This window comes from Mytilus galloprovincialis, chromosome 8 (assembly GCF_965363235.1).
Source record: "Mytilus galloprovincialis chromosome 8, xbMytGall1.hap1.1, whole genome shotgun sequence".
Classification (NCBI taxonomy): Eukaryota; Metazoa; Mollusca; class Bivalvia; order Mytilida; family Mytilidae; genus Mytilus; species Mytilus galloprovincialis.
The window spans coordinates 49,260,289-49,271,977 of NC_134845.1; the positions used below are offsets into that span (position 1 = coordinate 49,260,289).

The 11,689-nt window shown below is 32.7% G+C and overlaps 1 long non-coding RNA gene across 1 annotated transcript; it reads left to right on the top strand.

Annotated features, from left to right (window-relative positions):
* Window positions 1-534: 534 nt before the first annotated feature.
* Window positions 535-5,704, top strand: LOC143042119 (uncharacterized). The gene is made up of 3 exons (XR_012967883.1): window positions 535-638; window positions 4,286-4,373; window positions 5,004-5,704. It is a non-coding gene; the product is annotated as an uncharacterized LOC143042119 (long non-coding RNA).
* The last annotated feature ends 5,985 nt before the right edge of the window (window positions 5,705-11,689 follow it).

An 11,689-nucleotide genomic window follows, 5' to 3' on the forward strand; every position in this document is an offset into this window, starting at 1 on the left:
TGATTATTGAATTTGCAATAAGCCGTTGGTCACGTGCCGAGTGGCACGCGTTGATTAAAAAGTCATTTAACTTCAAAATTACAATATCTATTGATACCTAACTTTACAGATATGAGGTATTTAATCATATCCTCCTATATATCCATATTCTCTGTGATCTTAAAACATCGTTTTAGTGTCCTTAATGCAAACACTTTCTTCTTAGTCAGCGCCTTTAAGAATTCCTTTGCGGTATTTCTACACACCGAAATATATGGCCTTATTGGTAAAATACCCACGTGAAAATACCACAGTGTTAGTGTCACTAATAGTCAAAATATTGTGCCGTGAAAACTGGAAATGAAGTTTAGCGGGACATAGGAAATTACAAAAATATTAGAATTGTTTACTTACATAGTGTAAGCGGGATGCGGGAATCTAAAAAAAATAAATAGTAACTATAAAGCGAGATCCGTGAACAGAACCCCCAAATGAGACCCCATTAGTTGTGGCTTATTTTTGATCTTTTTAGCTAGTTTCCTTCCCCTACATTACTTGTAAGTTGATCGTTTTTGTAAAGCAGCACTCGAGGTTTGACAGTATATTACCAAGAAATGCACAAAATATTGAAAAAGAAGGTTTAGAAAATTTAAATAATGGTATGCACACACACTCCCCTGTCAGCACAGACAATTATATTTTTGTAAACGCGCCAAACTCATTTCTTCCACAGTGAGACAAGCTTTACAATGTTGATGGTGGTGAAAATCTAGTCCAAATAATTATTACGTCTTGCAAGGCTATTTTATTTCTGGAACGCTTTCCTCTGACGAAGCCGAAATGTGAAACCAAATCAACAAGAAGTCTAACATCTATAATAGAACTGAATATAAAATCGAAATGTAAATGGGGAATGTATCAAAAGACCAAAGAGCAGATAGCAGCCAAAGGGCACCAATGGGTCTTCAATGCAACGAGAAAATCCCACAACCCGAGAAGGGGTTCCTAACCAAAGACAAATGGGGGGGGGGGGGGTCCAACTACATGTCCCCATTCAATACAATACAATACAATATGCTTTATTTGAAAAACACTCCGTCACATTGACATGTGAAACAAGAGGTAAATTACAAAATACAATCACATACATGACATACAATTAAAAAAAAATAAAACAACTTAATAGAAATAAAATATATGGAAAATTACTTTATATTATAATATTTTAACATTATAATATTTTAGTTAACTTTGAAATGAATATAGACACATTTTTAAATAATAAGTTAATATTTGTCAATGACAGTTAGTCCTTTCATTTTTGCTTAATTCTGATATTTCACATAGTACTCTGGAATATGCTGATTTCTGATATTTTTTAACTAATAAAGAATTGCATTCAAATAAATAATGGAATTCATTGCCAATTGCAGTTAAACACAGATTGCATGTCCTTTCTTCTTTTGGAATGACTTATACCATCTTCCCAGCTCTACTGGGATTTTACATTGCAGCATCTTAATTTTGAAATATATTTACGTTCGAATGGTGTTAATTTTAAAATTCAAATGCATTGATCGTCCAATAAAGAACAATGTAGAAAGGGGGGTTCCAACATGTCCAACCCTCAGACCCTCCTGGATCCCTGCCTGTGAGGCATGCTTTAGCTTGCCATTAATGTATACTAGTTGAGTGATAATGGACGTCATATTAAACTCTTTGATATTAAAAAAGAAACTAAAATAAAAATCATACAAAGGTCACAAAGGCCATAATCTGGCTCCTGACGTGGGAAAAGTGCAAAATGCAGTGGGGATGAAAGCCTTTACTGTAAATTCCTGAAATTACAATTATATAAATCATCTCACATCTTTGCGCATTTCTTGAAATTGGTCATATTAATAAATGCATGCAATATTTTCAGAAAATTTCAATATATAGGCTTTTTAAAAAAAGTCAATCTTGTGCATGATTTATCAATGATTATACTTGCACAATTAACGCATGTTGTTCTCAAAACTAAGAGGTGTCTATGCTATTTATGACAATTTTCATGGTTCAGTGGTTATAGTTAAGTTTTTGTGTTTTGGTCTGTTTTTCTCATACTTTATGCAATAGGTCTACTATATTTGTTGTATGAAATGATTGTAAGGTGAACATGTCTAGTGGGATGATGTCATCTGACCTTGACCTCATTTTCATGGTTCAGTGGTCAAAATTAAGTTTTTGAGTTTTGGTCTTTATCTATTAAATACTATAAGCCATAGGTCAACTGTATTTGGTGTATAGAAATATTTTATGATCTATATGTCAGTGGCACAGGTTTTATTTGACCTTGATCTCATTTTCACGGTTCATTGGTCAGTGTTTTTGTGATTTGGTCTATTTTTCTTAAACTATAAGTAATAGGTCAACTATAATTGTTGCATTGAAGCCTTGTTAGCTGTATATGTCTGCCTGGCATGGTTCATCTGACATTGAGGCTTAAATTAAAATATTATTTGTTTGCCCTTTACCGACCGACTCTATAAATTCGTTCTGACTGAAAATCTTTTATTTGTATTTACCAGCAATATTTTGTTTTAATTATTTTTTGTTCCTCCCGAAAATCTTATATTTGTATTTCCTGCTCAAAACTTTTTTACCGGAATCCACAGGTTTTATCTTCCCCGTATAAGGTTAAGTCCATTTGGTATCACGTCAGCGTTTGGCATGAACACTTGCATTTAGAGATTCAAAGCTTTTGATTGAAGTCGATGTTGAAAGTATATATATAACCAATGTTGCCCTTTATACTTGAAGAGCAGGGTTCATTCAAAAAAGTTTGTCCAATACAAAATTATCAACGTGTGTACAAAATATTTTGTTAACGGATGTTGTATCCTATATAACATGTATAAGGATGACGTTTAGTGATTCGTATATCCGGATGATTATGTTATTGCTGCCTATTACCAGCTTTGACATTTTATTTATATCTGAAATGAACCGAAGTCCTGTAAATTGGAGAATAATTGGCAGTAAAATCGCCAAGTTTTCCTTGCAGACCATTTATAAATGCGATGTAAAATATGTGACATTTGAGTTTCAAGTCTTTTAGCTTTTTTTTATAACACCCGGACACACTCAGTCTCTAGGGTTGTAAATAAAGTAAGATAAATGCTTAGTTTTAGCTCTTTTAACTGGTTGCATGATGACGATGGTGGGAAATGCACTGCTGGGCAGTGGCTTTATATTCTAGTCAAATATTTTTTTTTTATTTCACAGATATCATCTCTGATAATTTCAGTTCAAATTTTGATAAAATTGGTAGAATGTCGGAATGACACATACTATAGATAGGGGTTGGAGGGTCCGGATCCTGAAATCCCGGGCTTTAAAACATGAAATCCTGAGCTCCCGAATTTAAATAAATTTAAATTCTGCATCCCAAAAATTTAAAAAAAAAACAATTCCTGGAAATCCTGAAATCCTGAGCTTAAAAACACCCAATCCCGAAGTCCCGATAAAGGTCCTACCCCCTAATAGAATGCACATAGTAAAGCTGTTTCACAAACCATGCTAGGGAGATATATATGATATTAATAAATCTTTCGGTCAAGTTAAGCGTACAAGGTACATGTACGTAGTACAGAATATCAGTGCAAGTTAAAACTCTTTAAAAGTTCCAGGCATATAATTGTTGAAAATATGCTCGAGCCCTATATTTTGATATTTAAAAACAAATAGAAGTGCATATAAAAACTTCACATTATACATGATAATTTTTTTTCATAACTTCCTGGGACTATTCAGAAACTTTAATAAAAGTAAAGATTAGTAAAATCGATCATTCTTAAAACAAGAGCAAATACAGACAAAAATGATATCATTCAGATATTGTATCTATAAAATAAAATATTATACTTACCTGCCTATACCCATGACAAAAAATGTACCGAGCCAAGTTATTTTATGGGAAAGAAAAATAAAATATTTTACCTACCTACCTACCTTGTTTCAAAAAATAGGGTCGGAAAAGGGCAAACAAACAATATTTTAATTTAGGCCTGACCTCATTCTCATGGTTCATTAGTCTTTATTTATTTATCTTGGTTAATGTTAAGTTTATGTGACAGTTGTGATAAAGCTTTATACTTAGGACTATCAACATATTATCAATGATTAGTAAAAGAAGGCGAGACATTTCAGCATGTGCACTCTTCTTATTAAACACACATTAATATACATCATGTACATTAAACAGCAAAAAAAAATATTGATGCAAGATGCCATTCAATAATAACTTTTACTCTTTTATGTATAGGACAAGAACTATAGAAGATACAGAGAAATTATAAACAGCAGAAATGATAGGCAATTTAAAATTTGCAGAAGCAAACTAAACCTAAATGGTAAGGCCACTTTTATTTATTTTTTTAAAGTTGTTGAACTTGAAAGATGATAATCATGATTACTATAAAAATTAAAAGATGTGGTATATTAAATATGAAAACTATCATGGCTTTAAGAAAGCAATTGTAGGCCTGTGACGACCTTCAATAATGAGAAAATCCATACCCTATAGTCAAAGTAGGCAGCTATAAAAGACCCAAAGATGAAAAATTGAAACAATCCAACATGTCCAAACTGTAAAACTAATTGCCTAGTTTATTACAAAATAAATTACAAAAAATAAATATAACCGGTATGAAACAACAACAACAACAACCACTAAATTTTAGTGTCAGACTAAACTTACAAAAACTACAGGCTCTGAACTTTGGACAGGCACAATAGGAATATGGCAACCTATGATGTAAATTTCCTGCAAACACCGACTGGACTAATGTAAATCAACTAATTTTTCGCGACTACTTTATTTTGCGTTTTATACTTTCTAGTCTACATCACAGCTAATTATTTTTCGCAAGGTTCAAGTTTACTTAATGAATTTTAATAAAGAAAGCTACATATGAAAAACATTTATTGCTGTTTCTCTCTCCATTTATAACATTTTATTTGTTTATTTTGTGTATTTATAGGTGATCAGACATCTTGGTTTTCACGATCAATAGGTCATTACTGAAGAGGAAACTTAAAGTTGAAATTTATTTACAAAGTGCATAATTGGATTAATTTGAACTGGAATGTGTGCTTTCCTGCAAAAAAGAAACAGGAAATTTCATCATTATCACATGGTAATGCCAATAAACAAAATGGAGTTCTATCATAGATACACAAAAACACTATTGCATAAAAGCAACAACAAATTATATATATTATTCGAAAGAAAGGAGAATGCAGAACAAATACTATTTTGTTGTTGAAAAAAGGAACACCAGTTTTATCCACTCATTTACATCGCTCCCTCATATCAAATATACGGAAGAAGATCATTGAAGAACAATTTGCAAAAATGTTTTCTCTTAGAATTGAAGGAAAATGTTAAGTGAATGGAATAATGTATTCACTGAATTCTTACGTAGTGGATTGAAAACTGTACACAAGCTGAAACAGAAGAAAATTTTAATTTAAAATAACACGAAAAGTGTATATTTTATTATTTAATCTGCAAATATATAAACAAATTCTTTAGAACACCACAAATGGTATGACATTCAAATTGGTTGCTTATTAATGTATTGCATTGAAACAATTACATGAATTACAAAGAAAACAGAATCATTTGCTACAAATTTTTGTTATAAATCATAGTTAAATTTTATAAAAAGTATGAACAATACCTAGATCTAAACAGTCAGACTTTATCAATTTTCAATGTCATAGTCAAACATTTATGAAAGTTTTGAATATCATTTGCATCAACGATACAGTCTTGTAATAATTATATTCATACTGTTTGTATACATGGTATAGCGAAGAAATGTTTAACAAGAACAAATAAGGGAAATTTGATGTTCAGAAATTTCTTTAGAGGAAATTTGAAGAACAATGATTTCATTAGAGGAAATTTGTTGTCTTGAAGGAAATCTTTTTCCCTTGAAAAAACAATTTCCCTTGAGGAAAAAACAATTTCCCTTTTAGGAAAAATCTTTTTCCTTTAGGGAAATTTGATTTCCCTTGAGGAAAACAACTATTCCTCTAAGGAAATTGTTGAAAAAAGGGGCATAACTTTTTCAACAGTGGTGCTAGAGCCAAACAATTTTAGGACAAATATCAGGGAACCAATACCAACCAAGTTATCAACTTCATTTTGACTTAACTCCAAAAATTAAGGTGAACAACTTTTGCACTCAGCGGAATTGCAAACTTGTCCCGGAGACAAATCTGCTTTTCTGAGATGTTTTACAAGGTTCCAAAAATGTGTTATCCCCTACAGCTTTCCATCCAGCTAAGGCAGAAGTATACTCTCTTTTATTCTCATATATCCAGTATTTGCAACAAATTGTAATTTTTCTGAAGAAAAAAATTCAAATGGAAAATAATGTTTGTATTGTACATGTTGTAATATAGTATGTTCCCATGGGAAGAAAAATTGTTCCTATGTGAAAAAAAATTGTTCCCATGGGAAGAAAAATTGTTCCCATGGGAAGAAGATTTGTTCCCATGGGAAGAAATATTGTTCCCATGGGAAGAAAAATTGTTCCCATGGGAAGAAAAATTGTTCCCATGGGAAGAAAATTTGTTCCCATGGGAAGAATTAATTCCCATGGGAACTTTTTGTATTCATCTTTTCCCATGGGAACTTTAAAGTTCCTATGGGAACTCTAAACTTCCCATGGGAAAAGTAATTTTTCCCATGGGAACTTCCAATGTTCCCATGGGAAATTCTAATATTCCCATGGGAATTATCAAATTTCCCATGGGAAATGTACTTTTAATCAGCTGCAGTGACAAGAGTGACAACAGTGACAAGTTGGGACATATGGCATTTTTTTAATTTTTCAATAATCTATCACTGGGCAAATTTTTTTTTGGATATCTTGTAAACCGACAAAGTCAGATTTGCCGATACCGGAATGGCAAATTTGTCCCGCACAGTGTTTAAATATCGAATGTATCAAACCTGGAGTCCTACATTTGTACATGTACGTCCGTGAACTTTTCACTCTTTGAACTTCTTTTGAACATGCGGCTCTTGGGCTGATATTGAACCTAGGGCTGATAATACATGAGATATGAAAAATGCCATGTAATAATCTGATATTATTTTGCAGGGAAATATAAACAAAATGTGCTTCTATGTTTGTCTCTAATATTTAATTAACTGTGCATTTGTATTCAGATATCGCAGATCAAATTTATTCGTTAATTGTTTAATCATACGTTTTTTGATTGAGTTAAGTCTGCCAATTGATATTTTATCGTATGTTTTTCTTTGTTGTGATGTTATGCTATTGTTTCAGAAAAAGGGAGAAGGTTTGGATCCATTAAAACGTTTAATCCCGCTGCAAATGTTTGCACCTGTCCTAAGTCAGGAATCTGATGTACAGTAGTTGTCGTTTGTTTATGTAATATATACGTGTTTCTCGTTTCTCGTTTTGTTTATATAGATTAGACCGTTGGTTTTCCCGTTTGAATGGTTTTACACTAGTAATTTTGGGGCCCTTTATAGCTTGTTGTTCGGTGTGAGCTAAGGCTCCGTGTTGAAGGCCGTACTTTAACCTATAATGGTTTACTTTTTAAATTGTTATTTGTATGGAGAGTTGTCTCATTGGCACTCACACCACATCTTCCTATATCTATTCTAATATATCACTGACAGAGCGAATCTCAGCAATTTTTTTTTAAACAAAATAATGATATATGTCATGATAAACATTTTATTTTCAACTTGTTGGCAATGAATAGCCAATGGGCATACATCCTTTTTCAAACCACCACCGTCCCCATAGACCCCACCACCGATCTACCACTTTTACTACAAGCGTTTTATTAATAAAGTTTGTTCCCTCTTTTTTGTTGAATAAAACTTATATCGTGTGGAGGTTCTACAAAGACCCAGAATCGTCCTCAATTATGTTAATTGAACTTTTACACTAATGTGACTGTGATATTTACTAACTGTTCTGATATTATGTTTTACATTAATGTTTTTTATATTGTTCATGATTAAATATTTTACATAATAAAGCATTTGTTTCTTTGGGAGAGATCCGTTTGCGCCAAAAATGCGTCCTTTTGCGCCACAACTTTTTTTCTCAGATGCTACGTTTGCGCCACATGTTTTAAAATTAGATGGTTTCATTTGCGCCAAAAATGAAACATACGATTGCGCCAGTTAAAAGAAAATTACTTCCTTACTCCTTTATTTGGACAAACATTGAAGGATGAAATCCATAAAATAGTTAATAATAGTTCATAATAATAATAAAGCCCATACGCATGGTGGGAACAAAGCTCTGTGTCATCAACATTTGTGGCTAAAACATAAAGAGCAAAAACTTCTATTTTCTATATTGGCATATCTTTGTTAAGCAAAGCAATAAGTTTTATTCTCTCTCTGTACATTGACTGTCTTATGCTGCTTAATTCATTTAATTCTCTTCAGAAACTCGTTTTTATGGTGAAATATCTCCTAACATGTGATACCTTTTGGGGCAAAAATAAGAATACATTATATAGTAATCATTAATATTTATGATAGATATATGTACAGGTAAATTGGCGCAAATGAGTTCCGAATATTGGCGCAATTGATACATTTTGAAAATAAAATTTGGCGCAAATGATACCCATGAAAAACAGTAATTGGCGCAAAAGGACTGCTGCCGTTTCTTTCATATTGCATTATAGAATTGCGATTGATTGTTCATGTTTAAAAGGTTTACATCATGTACAGTCGTAACTCGAGTTGGCATCAGAGCTATAATTCTCCCTAATAGTTAGATTTAATTCCTATGTCGGTTGAAGAAAAAGGTTTCATATTAACTGAAGCACTATATAGTAATCATGATTTTTCAAGCTCGAGTTTATTGCATACAAGGGTTTCCATGTCTGAACAAGTATGACGTGTTTACTGAGATCCCACCACACAAATCGTTGATCCAAATTTGCTGTTTGATGCAAACAGTTGACCTTGACCACATGTTTAGCTCACATGGCTCGAAGGTGCACATGGACTATAGGGATAATTATATCCATAGATCATACTTCTGAGTTAAGCTCTAATTTTTAAATGACTTGTGGTTCTTTCGTATTCATATTCTGTTTTGTAATATGTCCTAATCTATTTTTCGTTATGGTCTGGTAATACCTGAAAGACTGCATGGAAATGAACATTATTCTCGAAATAAAGCCGCAGTAGCAATAGGTGTAATAAATGTTAACTCCACAAGTCGTTCTTCTGAGTTGAGCTCTATTTTTTGTCGAGCTTACGAACGACTTTTGTCGCAGAAAGCTCGACATACGAAAAGTGATCTGGCGACGGCGTTAATTTACTTCTTAAAATCTTTATAATTTTGGATGGTAGAAGACCTGGATGCTTTATACTTTGTATAAAGCTGTCTTATGTTAAGAAGTTTCCGTCTGTCACAGGTTCATTGTCCTTGACCCCATTTTCATGGTTCAGTGACTACTTGAAAAATAATTAAGATTTGTTTGTAATGTTAATTTATCTCTTATTATGAGTAATATGATAATTAACTTTATTTGGTATCTGCGTACCTTGCGAGGTTCTCATGCCCGTCACACAGTTTTTACTTGACCTCGACCTCATTTCACGGATCACTGAACAAGGTTAAGTTTTGCTGGTCATATTTCAGATACTTTAAACAATAGGTCTAGTATATTTGGTGTATGGAAGGACTGTAAAGTTTACATGTCCAACTGACAGGTGTCAACTAGCCTAGACCTCATTTTCATGATTCATTGGTTATAGTTATGTTTTTATGATTTGGTCTGTTTTTCTTATACTGTATGGAATAGGTCTACTATATTAGGTGTATGGAATGATTGTAAGGTGTATAGGTCCAACTGGCAAGTGTCATCTGACCTTGACCTCATATTCATGGTTCAGAGGTCAAAGTTAAGTGTTTGAGTTTTGGTCTTTTTTCTATTACTATATGCAATAGATCAACTATATTTGGTATATGGAACCATACGGCCTTTAATAATGAGCAAAGCCAATACCGCATAGTCAGCTATAAAAGGCCCCGATATGACAATGTAAAACAATTCAAACGAGAAAACTAACGGACTTATTTGTATAAAAAATGAACGAAAAACAAATATGTAACACATAAACAAACAAAAACCACTGAATTACAGTCGAAATTACGGTTGAGTCGAACAAAAAAAATTACGGTCCCAAGGTTAACAAAAGCATTCAAAATTCATTTTTTATCTTGAACTAATACACATATGTCATAACATGACCTCCGGGATTTAAATGGATTGAAGAGTTAATCTGACATTACACGTGTAATTAAATTTCCGGTCACTGACCACTGTATTGATTTATGACATGCTATTTCCATGAGTGTTTACCTAAGATTATTTAGAGAAGACAGTTAAAATTTGAGCAAAGAGACATATTAGAAAACGGGAGCGATGAGAGATCGGTTTTTAATTAGATTGTACTCACATAAGTATAGATTAACATGTCGAGTCAAATTGTGACAGCGGTACCTCATAAGGTAGCAAGACAAGCAATTAATTTAACGGGATCACATTATGTTTTGACTTCAATTTATAGTTATTACTCATACATGCTGTGTGATTTATTTATGTGTTTTTTTTTATAAACACAACACCTGTATCAATATGAGCAGGGTCTGCTTACCCTTCCGGAGCACCTGAGATCATCCCTAGTTTTTGTTGGGGTTCGTGTTGCTTATTCTTTATAGTTTCCAATGTTATATCTAGTGTACTATTGTTTGTCTGTTTGTCTTTTTCCATTTTAGCCATGGCGTTGTCAGTTTATTTTCGATTTATGAGTTTGACTGTCACTCTGGTATCTTTCGTCCCTCTTTTTAAATATACATGAAAATACAATCGTCTTTCTAGCTGTGTTTATTACTTGCATTAACTTATGGGATAATGATTTTTTGTTAATTTTGAAAGGGAATGGTTCAACATTCATAATATGGGGGAGGGGGGATACAGTGTCCACAGAAGACCTTTTTATAACGTCCTTGTCAAATGCGGGTCACTACCATGTCCATCATATGTAGAAAACTATCCAGTCACTTACGTTGTTTGCCGGCTCTATTTTAAATAAAGTAATATTATGTTATTTGTTATTATTTACAACATGCAAAATACTTTTTATTTTCAAATAAAACTTAATAATGGTAATTTCGTAGGAATGTGATCTCCACGAATGTAGGGTGTCGTTGGTTCGATCCCCTTATGTGTCAAACAAAAAGACTTGACACATCTATAATGCTGCTTCTCTTCTAAGCTTGCAGAATTTAGGAGTTGCAGCAAAGACTGGTCTGCTAGTAGTCAGAATAATGTGACAATGTATAATATAATGTGATATTGGTAGCTTGTGAACTACTGTTATTAAATTATGAAAAAGAGCATGCTCTCCCTCTTTTCATAACAACGTGTGACTGTCAACGTGAATGATGAATGGGTGCTTATCTTGTATATTTTGTTTGAAAATAATTGACATTCACTATCTGCTTACAATTTACGCGAAACATATTTAAAAATTTGTCGGATTTTGAATTTATCATTGTGACATTATTTAGTTTATCTCGCTTGTGTACTTATAACCTTTTCGAATGAAATTACCTTGCAGCGATATTTCAATTGATAA